The 17,879-nt window shown below is 37.9% G+C and overlaps 1 long non-coding RNA gene and 1 other non-coding gene across 2 annotated transcripts; both read left to right on the top strand.

Moving 5' to 3' along the window:
* Window positions 1-2,719: 2,719 nt before the first annotated feature.
* On the top strand, window positions 2,720-3,333 carry LOC117969375 (uncharacterized). Its single transcript, XR_009310278.1, has 3 exons — window positions 2,720-2,888; window positions 2,978-3,079; window positions 3,244-3,333. It is a non-coding gene; the product is annotated as an uncharacterized LOC117969375 (long non-coding RNA).
* A 13,185-nt stretch (window positions 3,334-16,518) lies between these two features.
* trnal-uaa (transfer RNA leucine (anticodon UAA)) lies at window positions 16,519-16,603 on the top strand. Its single transcript has one exon. It is a non-coding gene; the product is annotated as a tRNA-Leu (tRNA).
* Window positions 16,604-17,879: the final 1,276 nt, after the last annotated feature.

Raw genomic sequence — 17,879 nt, 5'->3', positions numbered from 1 at the left:
AAAAATCTACCAAAGTACAATTTCTGAAAAAGCTCTCTCTCTTACCGTTTAAAAAAAAACTCCCCAGGACAACCGCTTAAGTACAGTCTGAATTCTCTCCCTCGCAGACAACTGCAGCCAACCGCACTTATCAAACTTTAGCAGAAGAATGACTGCAAACTCGCTCTGTGACTTAAATAGGGGGCGGTTCCTAGGGCTTCGAACATGCGCACAACTTCCTATAGGTACACTTACATGCGCGCGCACATGAGCACAGGCACTGAGACAGCCCCACACGCAGACACAGACACTCCCAGACACATAACCACCCGCAATGAACAGACTGGCGTCTCGATGTACTAAAAAGCACCGATACCTATTTGTTAGAGGAAGGTCCCCTGCAGAGAAGGCTTTTGAAATGTGTGATTTGTAATGCCTAAAGGTTTGGTCTCAGCATGGTAGACACTGCGATGACTATTTCAAATGAATATACAGACTTTATATATATATATATATATATATATATATATATATATATATATATATATATATATATATATTAAGGAGCGGGCATATTTCTGTTAAGATTAAAACCTGGAATCAATTCTATAAATAAAAACTGTTTAAGCGTGTTTGGTTGTCTGTGTTTGTTTGTTTGTTTGCTTGTTTTTTAAAAAGATAAAATGAGAGCATTTTTATCCTGACGCTAGTAAAATTAAAAATGCTCAAATGAAAGACGTATTTAAAATATATTGCATGAACATTTTACGCCTGTATTACCGCGTAAAGAAAGTAGATTTAACTAAGCCTACGTTCAACTATAAACAAACAACCATGTATAATATATGCTATTGCAAAGCTTGGTTATTCGCGCAGGACCCGTAAAACTTATGGAATTGAATATAACTGAATAAAAACAAAATGTAATGATTCTGCAGGAAACAAATGAAGGAAAATTAAACACATATGTAAATGAATAAATCAGAGTTTAACATGTCTTAAGGAATAAGTGCTACGGTTTTTGTAGGGTATTTTGCGTGTCTGAAAAACCGAAATTCATTTGTGAGGTGAGAATCGTGGCACCCCTGAGTCTAGTTCTTTAACATATCAGACTTAGGGTGGCGGAATGTTTGCTGATGTTGGAAAGCATGATGTTATCTCAATGTGAATATATCTATATATATATATATATATATATATATATATATATATATATATATATAGATACATATAGGGGATAAATATTTTTTATTCAATTTTACACGTTAGGAACAGATTGGCGCCGCTGTGTATTAAAAGTACAGATAGCGTATGTTAAAGGATGACACCCCGCTGAGAAACATGGATCGGTGATCACCGCGGCGTCGGTTAGTCTGCTAGGGGCAAAAAGCCTCATGGTATTTCAAACTGGATATAGTTTGGGGCATAACGATTACAAAATAAAATAAGAGAAAAATCGGTGTTATATTGCAAAATAAAATAAGAGAACCTATTTAAGTGTTTTATCAATGCCCGTTTTTGAATAGCCTCCCATCAAGATAATCTCCAGTAGCTTCTCATACACGGTCAAACTAATCTGACGATGGTGCAAATCATTAACACGCTTTTACTGTTTTAGATTTAAAACTATGTGTGAGCATAGTACAACGTTATGTTTTTTTTAAAAAAAAACGGCGAATATAGACCCTAACCTGTTGTAATGCTCCTTTACGTGTATCTAAAATGATCCATGTTATAAAACAGATTGTATAAAATCGTTTACAAAACGAATGAGAATATTTTTTGCATGTAATACTGAGTATAGAAAAAAACTAAGCCCGCGTTTAACTATAAAACATACAAGTATATGTATATGCTTCACCAATTCTTGGTTATTAACGGCATACCCATAAAAACGTGATTTAAGCATAATAAAACATAATTTCAGCATAATATCGAGAATATGACGTGTGTTTTTGGAATAACTGCTTTAGAGATATGGGATGGGTAGATTTGAAGCGCCAGCTAGTCTAGGTTCTGTTCAGGTGTCGTGTTTATCTCCCCTGATAGGTTTTCCTGATCCGGCCTGATCCGGCCCCCATGTGGGTACAAAGGCATTTGCCGCTGATCTTGAGAGTATAAATCGTCCACGTACAGAGCTAAGATTTACACTTCTGGAAAGGACGATTCCTCTCACGAACATTATCCCGTAAAGACCCACTTCATAAATGGACGGAGATTCAACCCACAACAATGAAGTTCTAAATGGTATGTCCTATGTTTAATGTTTAAATGCTGATTTAACTCTGTGTAAAAAATGTTTGATACGCGGTTTAATTTCTGTTTATGAACGAACAATATATGGTGTGTCTGTGAGGCAACGTACCCTGTTGTTTGCTTGTTTTGATCTGTTTAATGGCGGTAAAAAGTTAGATGTAGTGTAAAAAATGTTTGAGACACAGTTATTACGGCCTAAACACGGTGTTGTGTGTCTGTGATGCAAGGTATCCGGTATTTTTTAAGGGTGAGTGGTCTGTTTAATGGCTGTAAAATGTTAGATGTTGTGTAAAAAATGTTTGAGACGCGGTTTATTTCTGCTTATGATTGAAGACGGTGCCGCGTGTCTGGGATGCTGGTTTTATTTTAAGAGTTAAGATGAGGCATGTAACTGATATATGAACACTATAAATACACACTTTAACACGGTGAATTAAGGCATGTGTTTTATTTTATGTGGTCATGAATATTATTATTTATTTATTTATTTATTTAAAATTATATATTTTCATATTTAATAGATATCCAGGAACTTCTTGAAGAACATTTAATTTCACACCAGGAGGAAGTAATTGAACAGCCTCCTACGGTCGTTCCCCTCTCACCTACTTTCGTTCCATTGTCCCCAACTTGGTTTTTGGAGAATCAGAATGGTGAGTTTTTTCATTTGTTAAACCAAAATATCGCGAGGGTTTTTTTTTTTTTTTTATGGTCTAACTAAATACCTCCTTTTAAATTGCAGATACGATCCCGGGCCATAGCATATCCCTTGAGATACCACGCAATTTAGTCGTGCCTGAGGACTTTTTAAATAATTTCTCAGTGATAGCAGAAACGCATAAAAGTGAGTAAAATAGTAGACATATTAGTCTGTTTATGTTTTATTAATAACAAATACATAAATGTATTTGATATATATATATAGTGATTGAATGATATTACATGTTAGACATTGTTTATTTTATTATGATTTCCTTTTAAAACATATCTGATTCATTCTGTTTTTAGAAGCAGAATATATTGAAGATTCTGAACATCTGGAACAGTACTTCATGACATCTTTCAGTGACCTAGCGTCAGACTCCGAATTGTCTAAAAGTATGAACAGTAATGTATTTATAGGTTAATAAAATATGTTTGATCCTTTTTTTTTTTCATAATTAATATTAATTATTTTTAGGTTAAAACATTCATATTCAACCAATTATATTATTTTAGAAGATCCTGAAAACCCGAAAGGAACGACGTTGCCCGTACTTCGGAGGAGGGCCAGGTTATACATGCATATACCCCCTTGGAGCCTCCCAATAAACATCAAAAATCTGAAAAAAGACCTCTCAAAAGTAAGTGTATTTAAAATGAAGCTTTTTTTTTTTTTTTTTTTTTTAAAGTATGTTAAATATTTCAAACATCTGTTAAGGTATTTGTGGTCTGATTGTATATTTTGGCATATTTTCATTTAGAACGGCCCACTAGACGTACACTTCTTGTGGAAAGCGAATCTTCCGAGGACGACACATCCTTCAGCAGAGACCCCAAGTCTAAAAGGCCGCGTAAAATTTCCGAAAGGTTTCATACTTCGCTACAATCAAGAGGCAGCCCCACAGTCTCCAAAGTATCACAAAGGCTAAAACCTACGCTCCCCTCAACTTCAACTACTGCTAGGTATCACAGCGTTGAGCTATTGAAACATGTACATATGACTATAGAGCAGATCATTTACAGACATCCTGCTATAAGGGCCCTAGTTTCTGACCCAGAAGTGGCTCAGAATATACAAACATTAATTACCCTATTGAAAACGCTGGGTTTCTTAAAACAGTAGCAGTGTATTTGTAGAGTTACAATGGAACCACATCGCAAAAAAACATGTAAAAGGAAACACATTGAAATTACTGTTGATGATTCTGACAATGATGATGCTGTGAATGGTGTTCAAAAAAATAAAAAGGTTTCAATTGATCCGAGTCAAACTGTGTCAAATTCGGTGGTTAATTCTATAATCGTCCCCCGAAATACCTTAAATTCTGTTCCCTCAATAGGTTCCCATACACATAGTATGTCTCCAGCCCCCTGTGGCATACCACACACTGTTCACCCCCAAAATTTAAATGGTTTTGAGAATTTTGACTATCTAGACAAACTACTAAATGATTTAAATTATAACGCAGATATTTTACCGTCAATCAGGGCTCTGATTGATGAAATTTCTACAGATACTCCCCCGATAAATGACAACTCCACTAATACAGACAACAATAATTCCCAGTGCCCGGGGTTTGTTAATGGTGCTAAATTGACTCAGATCAATTTTGACTCTTTGGATAAGCTTTTGCATGAAATGTCTAGAGAAAATCATAGTACTATAGAGGGTGTAGGTGATATGGAAAAACAAATAGGGGGAGGCTTAAACGAAGGGGGTTGCCTTGATGATTCTTTTAGCATAAAAGTCCCAGGGGGTGGTGTAATACATGATGATCAAGTGGCTGGTCCTTCTGGTTTACAGGTCCCCCATAGCGATAGCGACGGTGATAGAATTGGTGGGGAAGGTGTACAGCGTAGACAACGACCTATGTTTAACAATTTCGAATTGAAGCAATCTCTTAACTTTACACATCTGTATGATCTGGATTCCTACGCTGAAGTTTTTACTGTGCTGCATGAAACGTTAGAGAATATGTTGAGTGAGGTTTCTAGAATGCTAAGACCTGCAGACGTTGTGCAGCTTGAATTACGAGCAGGATCCTTAGATATACCAGTGTATGTAAAAATGACTGGAGACAATTTAAGTCTAGACGATTTTCTCAGTCAGATTGAAGCTCTCCTTCAAAGTCATAGTGAAATTTTGGCTGATGACTCTTTGATGTTGATTGTCCAGGTTGTGAGGTGTCCAGAAGGAGGTGGTGTTAGGAGAGGTTTGCAGACCTTAATGAAAAGTGAGCTTATTAGAAAAAAAGCCAAGCATCTGATTATATGTTACAACAGAGACAATCAATTATGTTTTGCCTACAGCGTTCTGAGCTTGTTATTTCCAGAATTCAGGGGGGCCTATGATACGTGTATGGCTGAGGCTTTAAAACTTCAACAGAGTGTGGGATTAAGTGAACATCAAATGGTGTCGTTTGTAGACATAGATAAATTTGAACAGGCCTTAGATGTTAAAATTGTGGTCTGGTACAGATGTCCTCAAAAGGATGTGTTCCTGAATCACCAAACAGATACTCGAGCAAAAAACAAAACTGTATTTCTGTTTCTTCATGAGAATCATTTCTATGGTATTGTTAACTTGAAAGGTTTTCTGGGTGCATCCTATCTGTGTAATTACTGTTACACAGCATATAGTAACCGATCGGGACATCGCTGTGAAGGACACTGCAATGTGTGTTTTTCACCAGCCTGTAACAGCGAGTCCTCTGTAAAGGTAAAATGTAACGATTGCAATCGTTATTGTCGATCCCAGCTCTGTTATGATGAGCATAAGATTCTCCGAGATAAAACCAACAGTGAAAAACAGGTTTCTATGTGTGACATTTTAAAACTTTGTACAAGGTGCTATTCTCTCTATAAATGTGACCCGACAAAACCACAGACTCATAAATGTCTTACTCCTTACTGTAAGCTATGTAAAGCCGTGTTGTTACCTCACAGTGATCATAAATGCTTCATTCAACTGCTTAAACCTAAGGAACCCACAGACAAATATGTGTTTTATGATTTTGAATGTCGGCAGGAAGCTGGCGTGCACATTCCTAATTATTTGTACTGCATGCACATGGGTGGTGAATCATGGTTTTGGGAGGGCGAGGAATGTGTGAAAAAGTTTTTTGAGCGGTATCGTAGACCTTGTTATGCAGGCTATACTTTCTTGGCACACAATGCAAAGTCTTATGACAGTTATTTACTGATGAATTATTTAGTAACCAACGGAATTAACCCACATATCATAGCTCAGGGTAGCAAGTTGATGTGTTTTACAGACGAGGCTTTTAAGATGCGTTACATTGATTCCTTTAACTTTTTACCCATGAAGTTAAGTGCCCTGCCTGCAGCTATGTGATTTGAAGCCAAAAAAGGATATTTTCCTCATTTTTTCAATACTGCTGAAAACCAGAATTATGTGGGCCCTTATCCAGAACCCCTTTACTATGGTGTTCACCAAATGATGTCTAAAGATCGTGATGCCTTTTACAAATGGTATGATTCGATTAAGAATGGTGTTTTTAATTTCAGAGACGAAATGGCATTCTACTGCAAAAATGATGTTGAAATTTTGAACGAGGCATGTATCAAATTCCGTACCGAGGTTTATGCAATAGGGCAGATAGACCCCTTCCAATGTACCACCATTGCTTCACTGTGCATGGCTATGTATAGAAGTAAATTCATGCCTAAAGACACAATAGAAATCATTCCTCCCGACAATTACAGTGAACAGCAAAAAAGCTTTTCAAATGCCTCGATACAATGGTTAATGTATGTAGCAGAAACTGAAAATGTTTTCATTCAACATGCTTTAAACTACGGAGAGCTTAAAATAGGACCCTTTTTCTTGGACGGTTATGCTGTGATTAATGGTAAGCGTACGGCTTTTGAATTTGCAGGGTGTTTTTTTCATGGTTGTCCCTTGTGCTATGATTCGGCCGATGTAAACCCCTTAAGCAAAGTATCGTGTGGTACGATGCGTCATCACTTTGATGAAAAGATTGAAACATTGCAAAAGGTTTACGGGTTGGAAGTCAGAGTTATTTGGGAACATGAATGGAACACCCTGAAAAAACAGCCTAAAGTTCACGATTTTCTGGTTCGTTCTGATTTTCCAGAACGCATAAATCCTCGCGAGGCATTACATTATGTGACCCAGGAAAATGAAAGGGTGGAATACTTTGATTTCACTAGCCTGTACCCATTTGTCAACAAAACAAAAGTGTACCCCATAGACCACCCTACCATAATTTATCATAATTTTCAAGACTTGCTGCAGTACTTTGGCCTGTTCAAATTAACTGTTCTGCCTCCTAGGGGTCTTTATTTCCCTGTACTGCCTGCCCGCATCTGTGGTAAATTAATGTTTACCCTCTGCCATTCATGCGCGGAAACACTAAACCAGACTGGGGTATGTAATCATACCTCTGGAGAGAGAGCCTTGACAGGGACATGGTGCAGTGTAGAAGTAGTCAAAGCTCTTGAGAAAGGTTACAAAGTGTCTAAAATACATGAAGTTTGGCACTTTCCTCAGAAATCTGACACTCTCTTTACAGGTTACATTAACAGTCATCTCAAGGGGAAACAGGAAAGTTCAGGTTACCCGGCTCATTGTACCGATGAGGAGCGTAAAGAGCGTTATATTGCTGAATATTTTCAGAAAGAGGGGGTTCAATTAGACCCTCAAAACATCAATGTTAATCCTGCTAAAAGACAAATCTCCAAATTATCCCTCAATAGTTTGTGGGGGAAGTTTGCACAGAGAACTAACCAACTCTCTACAAGTTTGGTTAAGGATCCTGACCAGTTTTTCCATTATCTCTTTTCAAAAAGATATCAGGTTTCGCATTTTTGTTTTGTAAGTGATACTGTGGCTCAGGTTCAATGGCGTTACGCTTCTGATACCTATACTCCCACAGGTAATGTAAACGTATTTATAGCGGCATTTACAACAGCGTACGCCAGGCTAGAGCTTTATAACCTCTTGGATCGGCTGCAGGATAGGTGTCTGTATCATGATACGGACTCTGTAATCTTTGTCAGCAGGCCCCAGGCTTGGCGTCCAGAACTAGGCGATTATCTTGGTGAATTAACTAGCGAGTTGAAGCCGGGGGACTACATTACAGAGTTTGTGTCAGGGGGCCCTAAAACATATGGATACGTCACAAACAATGGAAAAACATGTCTCAAAGTAAAGGGTATTACCCTAAACTATGAGAATTCCAAATTAATTAACCTCGCTTCATTAAAAGACCTTGTACAAAACTTTGTGAATCATGATAGAAACACCCCCGCGGAGCATATCATGATTCGCGGCTCCCAGATTCACCGTAATAAAAAAGAATTTCAATTGGAAACCAAACCACTCCGGAAAACTTTTCAAATAGTCTACAATAAGCGAGTCTTGCGTTCTGATTTTACATCTCTTCCTTATGGATACTGAAGACGGTTTTGATATTAGACTATCCGTACCTTTTGCAGCTATAATATCGGGACCCTCCAATTCAGGCAAAAGTTATTTTGTGAAGCAGCTTTTAGAAAACTCTCAACAGATATTTTCCCAAACCCCTGAGAATATCATATGGTGTTACAGCTGCTGGCAACCGTTATACAATGAATTGTCACTTAAATTTAAAAATCTCAAATTTATTGAAGGCATACCAGATTCATTAACCGATGATAATTTATTACCTCCTAACAAAATCAATTTACTCATTATAGATGACTTGATGGAGGCGGCTAGTGAAAATGATGAAATACAGAAAGCTTTTACAAAATACGTTCATCATAGGAATTTATGCGTGCTGTATTTGGTTCAAAATTTGTTTTTTCAAGGAAAAATGAGCCGCACCATAAACTTGAATGCCAATTACATTATTCTGTTTAAAAACCCTCGAGATAAACTTCAAACACTAGCCCGGCAGATGTACCCCGGTAACTCCAAGTTTTTCTTAGAGGCGTTTGAAGATGCGACAAAAAAACCCTATGGTTATCTTTTAATAGACTTGAAGGCACAAACCCCCGAAGCATACCATCTAAGAACTGGTTTATTTACTCCTGATTGGCCAGTTGCTTACATCATGAGAAATACCAAGACTAAACACTTATAAGCGGCCGGTTATTGCTCTAAAACTGTTATTTATCTAGGCTCTGCAACAGCGCAGCATGTCGGCTAGAATAAAACGTAACCTCCATCTCTTAAAGAGCATAGTTCGTAGCTCTGCTCATCAGAGAAGAGCAATTTTACGAAACGCTTCAGACGATTTTATCAAATCTATTGTGGAAATTGCCTTAAATGCCTTAAAGGGTCACATCCCCTTAACTTCGAGTCAGTTAAACACTCTCAAAAAGCAGCGGCGGGTTATAAAGAGCCTATGTAATAAGAACCATTCAATTAAAAAGAAGAAAAAAACTGTGAATCAGAGTGGTGGTTTTATTGGCGCTTTAATAAGGATTGCCTTGCCATTTTTATCAGGACTCTTAACGCCTCAAAGTTAATTTGTAAAAATGACTCACTCCCAGAAAATGTTTCTGATACCACAACATCAACTCGATAGACTTCGGCAGCCTGAGCCCCAGCACCCCGAGCCTATTAAAAAAGCAGTTGAAAGCCGACTTGACTCTGAAATGAAAAGCATTTTACTTAGAACCGACATCAGTGACCATGAAAAAGTTAAGCTATACACCAATTCCTTACAGAAATATCTAACCTTGCTTAAACAGAGTGAAAAAGAGTTTAATACCCTGACATTAATTACACCCCCCTCTGAGGAAACGGACCAACCTGCAGCAGAATCTGAATCTAAGATAGTGACTGCTGTTATGAGTAGCGTTCCCTCCAGATCTAAGAAAAATGCTAATTTTATTTTAAACGCTATGTCTGAGAATGCTTTGGTTACCTCATGGAATGATCAAGGGGAATTCATTCTTAGGGGCAAGAACATTAGAGGGTCGCATATGGTTGATTTAATCAGGGCTGCAACGGGGCATACCCATATCCCTGAACATAGGTTACCTGTAGGATGGGCCGAATTTGTCAAAGGTTTGTCTGTGATAAATGTCCCCTATTCTACAGTACCTAATTCTCAAACACGACAACTCATAGAAGCTTATAAAAAACGACCCTTAGAGCCCCCTATGAATAAGAAGCAGAAAAAAAGACAACAGTTATGGGAAAGTTATTAAGATGTTACTGTTTTTATTGAGTTTACATATCTTTACATTTTGTTGTATATTCATGGAAATGCTTTGTAAACATTGTCTGATACATTTTGTTGTATATTCATGCAAATGTTATATAAACAATGTCTGATATATATGTCTATATATGTCTTTACAACAATAAAAATATTTATTCACCATCTACATGGGTATACATTTTTGAAGATTAACATTCGTAACATTTTTTAAAATCATGATGAGTCTTGACACACTGTACGCATGAAAATATATTTATACAGTTTTGTTTTATAGGGTTAGACATACACCGTATAAATTGGGACACCATCAGATCATTTTTGTTTAAATCAGAGCTATAGAGCGCCATAACCTCAGGGTAAGTAAGTCCTTTGGCTCGATGATGTACAAAGAAAACACAGTGATGGCCGCAGGTCGTGGTCATAAGCCCTTGTAGAGGCTGATTATTGTACACTGTTTGTTTAGCGTTGTTGTCTAAAAAGTTTGAGATAGTCTTAGGAAAATAAATAAAATCTGGAGGGTTACCGTAAGAATCAAAAACCTCTCCCTGTCCCTCTTCTTTTAGATAAATCCCCAGCCAGTGTTCTCCAGGATAATTCTGGGGGTCCGTGTTGACAATGAGTATCGCCGGCAGTTTTTTTATTTTTCCTTTAGGTAGTTGATCACTAGCTAGAACCCCATAAAAATACTTTGCAGTCAACGGGTTGCTGGATAGCAACGCTGTAAGCTGAGTGGTATTCATTTTTAAAAGGATCAATGTTGTACCCAACTTTTTAGTAATCAAAGAGAACAGCTCTTTGGTGGGAAACCTCAATCACGTTCTCAAAAACAGCATAAACAATCATATTCACAGTCTCCGGCAGAGCATTGGCAAAACGCATTTCAAGACGCATATTACCATTTTTCACTAAGGAAAAATGATCTCCACATTCTTGATCGGGGGTCAAATCAAATGCATAGAGCGTATACCATCTAATAAAGTCTGACCTATCAATTATCAGCGGTTTGTCTTTGAGATGTCTACCCGTGGCTTGTATTAGACTGTAATATTCCCGGACGGGGTTGTGTCTTGCTGTATAGTGTGGTTGTAAAGGTTTTGAGGGGACTTGTTCACCATCGACGTACATAGCTATAAAGTTCCCGCCAAAGTGTTTAAAGTTAAAAGGGTTTTTAGCGTAGGAACCGCTAAAAGCGTCATTATCTGTTAAACCAATAACCACAAACTTTGGTAACTGCCCCAGAAACAAATTCTCCTGATTACAGACCCTACTCCCTCTAGGAATACTAAAAACTTTCATAGACACTCTATCAATAGGATATCGGGCGTTAGAGGTCATCAAGGCCTGAGCTTGGGCAATTCTGACCTCAGGGGACACTTTTACTTTTTTAATATAGAGAGAGGCTTCTAAAATTTTAAGTTTAAACTCTTCTGCGGTATCAGACATTAAACAAAAAGTGTCATTGGCCCTCACCATTTTAATTTTCAGGTCAATACCGTTCAGCATGAGTTTCTCTTGAAAAAATATATCCGCATGCAGTGGTCCTAAAAGTTCAAAGGTATGGCTCATTCTGGTAAAAGCATGCCGTTTAACTAGACCTTCATTAGCACCTGCAGGATCAGTCTCATCCATGTGTCCTGGGGTATCTTTGTAAAACAAGCCGGCAGTGAATTGAGATTCTAGAGTGTCCTTACTAAAGTTTAGCATTGCTTCTATAATGCTACGGTAAGGATAAGTATTACTGCTTTGACTAATTAAGCGATTTCCTAAAGTTACATCCACTTGTGAAAACATGGTAGCTACAGGGTAGTTGATAATACCAACTATACTGCCTCCAACTAAATCTGCGCCATCAGCCCTAGTAATTTTGCATGAAAGTCTTAAAAGAGTATTATTCAAATCAAGATAATCTTCCCCATTTCCTGCTATGTAAAATTCGAGTGGGGCCGTGTCAGACAAGGCAGACAGGGGGGGAATTTCCACATAAAGGTTTTTTTCAATACTTGTCTGGGTATAAGGTATAGTAAACAGATCCAATTCTGATTTCACACATTCTTGAGACATATGGTGTACCAGCGTCATGATTTAAAAGATGTTTCTGTTTTTCTTTGTTCTGGGAGTCTTTGGTTTCTTACTCCTTCTCCGGTTACCGCTCCTAAATGACCTAATTGTAGCTGGTTTAGCCTTTTTGTGATGATGATAGCGAGATCCCGGGGGTTTGCTACGTTTTCGCTTGTATCCTCTTGACATCACCATCAATCCCTCCCCTGACTGGCTCTTGTTGTGGGTATGAGGGTTATGACTTGTTAGGACATTTGACGCTACGTCACTAACAATATTTTTAGCTGCTGATTTAAAATGAGGTTTAACTATTTCAAAACCCCTTCTAAGTAACGGTAAAGCTTTTCTGAAAAGACTTCGAAAAATACCCCCTATACCCGCTCCGTACATTACAGGAGCTCCCGAAAATCCAGGCAGACCATTACCAGCTTGATTTTTGTAATAATTAATATAAGGATTGACATATCCATTAGGGCCCATTTTTCAATTAAGTGTAAAAAAGAGGCTTTACAGGTCGGAAATGCAACTTCACTACAACCTTCCCAAAACGGAATGGCACTAACTTGTTTTGATCCGTCTTAATTTGTATAGTTAACGTGTCAAAGTTGGTCTTGCTGAGGGGCACGTAATGAGGTCTGTCGTAAGTTACCGTGATTATATCGTTGTTTATGCCTTTAATAGGGACACACCTTAGAAGAGGCACGTAGCTATCTCCAACGGCTTGATGTGTAATGATATCTGTATAGACGTACAGGGTATAAAAACCCGCTCTGATATCTGCGGGGTAGTTGGTCCTCAAATAAGCAGAATACACTTTAGCCTCAATATGGCCTAATAGTCTAATAGTTTCACCCTTTATAGTCTCACGAAATCCCAACATTTGTCCGAGATGTTCTTTGGTAAAAATCATATATGGTTTAGTACTTTTTATATAAATTCGTCTTTCTATAGGTTTATAGACTAATTTCAAATCATTATTATTTTGTTCATCGGGAGCCTTGTCACCTTTCTGATCTAGTCCTTTTCCGAGCATGACATCGTTCATTGTCGTTATTACATCCTGAAGGGTCTCATAATATCCTTTTGGTATAGTATAATCCCGTTTTATCGCATTTTCTATATCATAAGTAATAAAAGTGCTGTCTTTAAGGCTTATATTATCCCAGGTATGGGGATATTGAATCTCTGCTAAGCAAACTTCCCATTTTCCCGGTAGATTCAGTGTTTTAACCAATTTGATAGTAAAATTGGATATAGCGTTTTTAGGGAATACATCCTGTGAAGCGTTACTAGGCAGAGTTACATAAAAAGAGTCTTGAGACATCTTGAATAATGTTTTAAGTGTAATTAAATACACTCCGTACTTGTTAACTCTTTAGATCCACCACCTGATGCCCCGCGACCCAACTGTTAAATTTTTCAGGCCACCCGGCCCATTTTATGAGATAAGACTTTTTGCCATTTTCCTTTTTCTCAGCAACTATCTTCTCTATCCTAAACAACCTATCAGTTTTGACATTTATTTTCTGCAATTCTGGTTCATAAAAGGTGCCCATTATAGGCTCTCCATCATAATCACATAGTTTATACACAGGTGGAAATCTTGGTATACATTCTGTTATAGTAAATATCTCTGATGTAAACGTCTGTTCATAGCCTTTTATAAAGGGAGCTCTTAACTTTGAAATTCTTACGCTGTCACCAGCGGCAAACTTAAACTTTATATGTTTAGGGCTTTTCTTCTTAGAGTATAAAGTTTTAAACACTTTAAATGAATTATCTTCATTAACTTCTGAAGGTTTCATTTGAATACTATGGTGGAAGGAGTTGTTATAAGCCTGTACCATTTCTTGTAGTTTATCCATATACTTGTGAGTGTTAAAAGCGGTGAAATATTTCCACATTTTTGTTTTAAGAGTCCTGTTGTATCTCTCAACAATAGATGCTTTTAGTTCATTCCCCGTGGTAAAGTGTAGAATATTATGTTTTTTTAGCATGTGCTGAAATGCTTTGTTTAGAAATTCAGCCCCTTTATCAGTTTGTAGTTTTTTAGGTTTCCTACCAGCGCTGATGATCCTCTTGAACGCCTCTGTCACCGTCTTAGATGACTTATTTTTCAAAGGCCATACCCATGCATATTTGGATAAGATATCTATACATGTTAACATGTACTTATAACCTCCATTTTCTTTTGACAAGCTAGACATATCCACTAAATCAGCTTGCCACTGTGTATCGATATTAGATACAAATACAGTGTTTCTTTTAAAGTTTATTTTAGAGGGCTTATGCAACGTATATGAGTCTTGCTCTGATAAAAAGTCAGTTAAGATCCTCTCAGAGACTTTAGGCCCCTCAGACCCCAGAGCTCTTTGAAGAGTCTGTAAACCCCCTAAACCGCCAGGATTTGAGGGATCGTAGTATATTTTTTTCATACGCTGATGTGTCACCTTTAACCAAAATAACACAACTGTGACAAATATGACTTTCAAAAAGTTTTTATTCAAAGTTTATCATAACACCTCAGAGACATGTGTGAAGTTCAAAAGTTTTATTCACAGTTTATCAAGAAGATTGGGACATTTTAGAAGACCTATAAAGTTTTTACACAAACATTCATGATTAGTCACTAAATAATCCACGACATTTTGCACAACTATCGATATATCTTCATCTCTTAAAAACCTTGCCATGTTATAAAAACATACATCTGTCACATAAGCATACAAACCAATGATATGTGTACATTTGCAATCTTCTATTTCATCAAACATTTTAGGTAATATATTCATTAAAAATGCATTTAAGGGTTTACAGTGTTTTACATGTGTATTTACCAACTCTGACCATTCTTGAGCATCAATATCTTTACGGATTAAATCAGTTACACTTTTTAAATTGTTGAACATTTTTACATTTACGGGGATCAGGTTTTGAAAGAGTCTCTTGCAAGCCACTTTCTCAGCTATTAACTCAAACAGCAGCCCCTCCATGGTTTTCCTCAGTTTTGCTGGAGTCTGGACGTTCCCCATTTTCAAAGTCACAGGCCCCGTAATATGCTAATGGAGCGCGAGGGTTTGTAAAACTGCGATGGTAGAAAGCTTTGGTTATTTTGTTAACAATGTCTCGGGTCTTGTCATCCAGGGTTTCTTGTAGATGAATCAGTTTACGTCTAATGCTGTGTTCTGGTCTTAGCTCTGTTAAAATATCTTCCACCAGTTTCTGAAGTTTTGTCAAAGATGGATGAAAATTGAAACAAGCTAGAGCTTTAGCCACCAGAAGCTTCAGCCACGGGACGTGTATTTTTTCTAGTATTTCTTCAAAATGTTGATCAAAATAATTGGGGGCCGCTTCAAAAAGGCAGCTGTGTCTCAGCTGGCTCGGGTGGTCAATTTCACAACCACGGCAATTTTTCACCATATCACGGTCAATGATCACTTCCAATAGAGAAGCCACGAGACCCATAGAGATCTTTAATACTTTTTCAAAAGAGATGCCTAAGCCCCCGTCAACGTCGTCAGACTCTGCAGGGTTGAGGAGCGGGACATTTTCAAAGTCTTTTATAAGCTGGGTCATTTCTTCACTGGTCCAATCCATCTCAAGATCGCAATGTTCAAGAACGGCATTTTCAGAGAAGTATCTAAAGTTTGCAGAAGACATGGCGTCAGACTCCTTCAATCAAAAGAGCATGTGCTGGGTCCCTTTAGTATGCTCCCCAAGATTAGGTTTCGGCCTATGAGGGTGTTGACGCCTCAGGCACCGTGGGGGATCCTTTGAGATGACCTATCAGAGATCCATGAATGGGTGGTCCTTGAGGCACCGCCCCTAGGGGCGTTTTCAGAGTTACCCTAAAACATCCGCCCCCTCTCTCTCATTGATGTTTGTTTTCAGTTCAGTTCACAGAGGAGTTTGTACAGTACACAGAGGATCCTTGGGACGGATGCTTGAAGGCCACTTGCTTGGACTCTCTCTTGAAACTTTTTTTACAAGCCGTGGTTTCTTTTGCCTCTGCGGATGGGCTAATGTGCATTTTTTTAAAGGCTTTTATAAGTTCAGACATTTCCCGATCCTCAAGATCCATTTTCTCGGAGCAGCAACTAACAACGGTATGAGACATCTTGTGTAACACTCTAATAAACTGCCCAAATATTTTCCTCCTTTTATGAGGTCTGAAAAACATGCCCAGACTTGCCCTTTTAAAAAACAAAAACCCTTCGTAGTCTCCATCTGTTCAAACTTTTGCTCAACCACCATTCCACCTTGATTCTCTGAAACCATCGGTAAGCTTAATACTTATTTTTTATTTATTAATGTTTTAAGAAAAACTGTTGTGGCCGAGTGGTTAAGGCGTTGGACTTAAGATCCTTTTGACTCAATTGTCAGCGTGGGTTCGAATCCTACCAACAGTAATTATTTTATTTCAAACTCTTTTACATTTATAAATATTTAATGTTTATAAGCACTTGTTAAATACAAAGGGTCTGGTTTATATATATACATCAATACCTATATTCCATACTCCTATATAAAATCCACGCCCCCCTCATTATATATTCATATATTCATAAATCCACGCCCCCTCATTATATATTCATATATTCACACCTATAAGGTCAAAAAAATGTCAAAGGGGTCATCAATCAAACTTTTGACAGAAGCTATAGTAATATTACTACTCCCGTCTAATCTTTAAATAGACATTACAAAGTGAAAGGAAAAGAAACACTCCATTGCTTCTGGAGCAGCCAAACAGGTTTGAAACCCGATCCATCCACTCTGTGTCTTTACCTGTCTGTTCTGCTGGGCTCGCAGTGTTCCCGTCTAATCTTTAAATAGACATTACAAATTGAAAGGAAAAGAAACACTCCATTGCTTCTGGAGCAGCCAAACAGGTTTGAAACCCGATCCATCCACTCTGTGTCTTTACCTGTCTGTTCTGCTGGGCTCGCAGTGTTCCCGTCTAATCTTTAAATAGACATTACAAAGTGAAAGGAAAAGAAACACTCCATTGCTTCTGGAGCAGCCAAACAGGTTTGAAACCCAATCCATCCACTCTGTGTCTTTACCTGTCTGTTCTGCTGGGCTCGCAGTGTTCCCATCTAGTCTTTAAATAGATTACAAAGCGAAAGGAAAAGAAACACTCCATTGCTTCTGGAGAAGCCAAACAGGTTTGAAAACTATTTGAACAAAACGTGTTAAATGTACAAAAAGCCAGGTTAGAAAAATTAGATCAGCTATTACCATTTAGCACCCGATACGCATGCCAGCGTCAGTGACACACTGTCGTTTGTGGTGAAAAGCGTACAGTGTTCACTGTAGCTGATGCCTAACACCTGTAATATGCAGACCAAACTTAAACCACCGATCAGTGTAGCACCGTCGCTGATCAGCAGCCAATAGCAAGCTAGCAAGGGCCACACGTCAGTTTTTCATGTGATGTTTTCACTTACTGAATTAATCTACTTGAGATCATTATTATGTTCCCCAAACTGTAAAAGTCTATACAATATGTTGACATCGTTTTCGTTCCGTTTACATAGCTGGATTATGTATTTAGTTATGTGTTTGTATTAAAGATAGCTTTCTTTTCACGGCGCCATGAAAATAGTCACTTCGTATTTATTGTAGGGCTGTACAGGTTAGAGCAGCAGTCTGAATGGATTGTTCCACTCACGTTTTGTCCCT

This window comes from Acipenser ruthenus, chromosome 35, assembly GCF_902713425.1.
Source record: "Acipenser ruthenus chromosome 35, fAciRut3.2 maternal haplotype, whole genome shotgun sequence".
Lineage (NCBI taxonomy): Eukaryota > Metazoa > Chordata > Actinopteri > Acipenseriformes > Acipenseridae > Acipenser > Acipenser ruthenus.
Note: the sequence above shows the minus strand (reverse complement) of the source record. Positions and strands in the feature narration are given on the sequence as shown.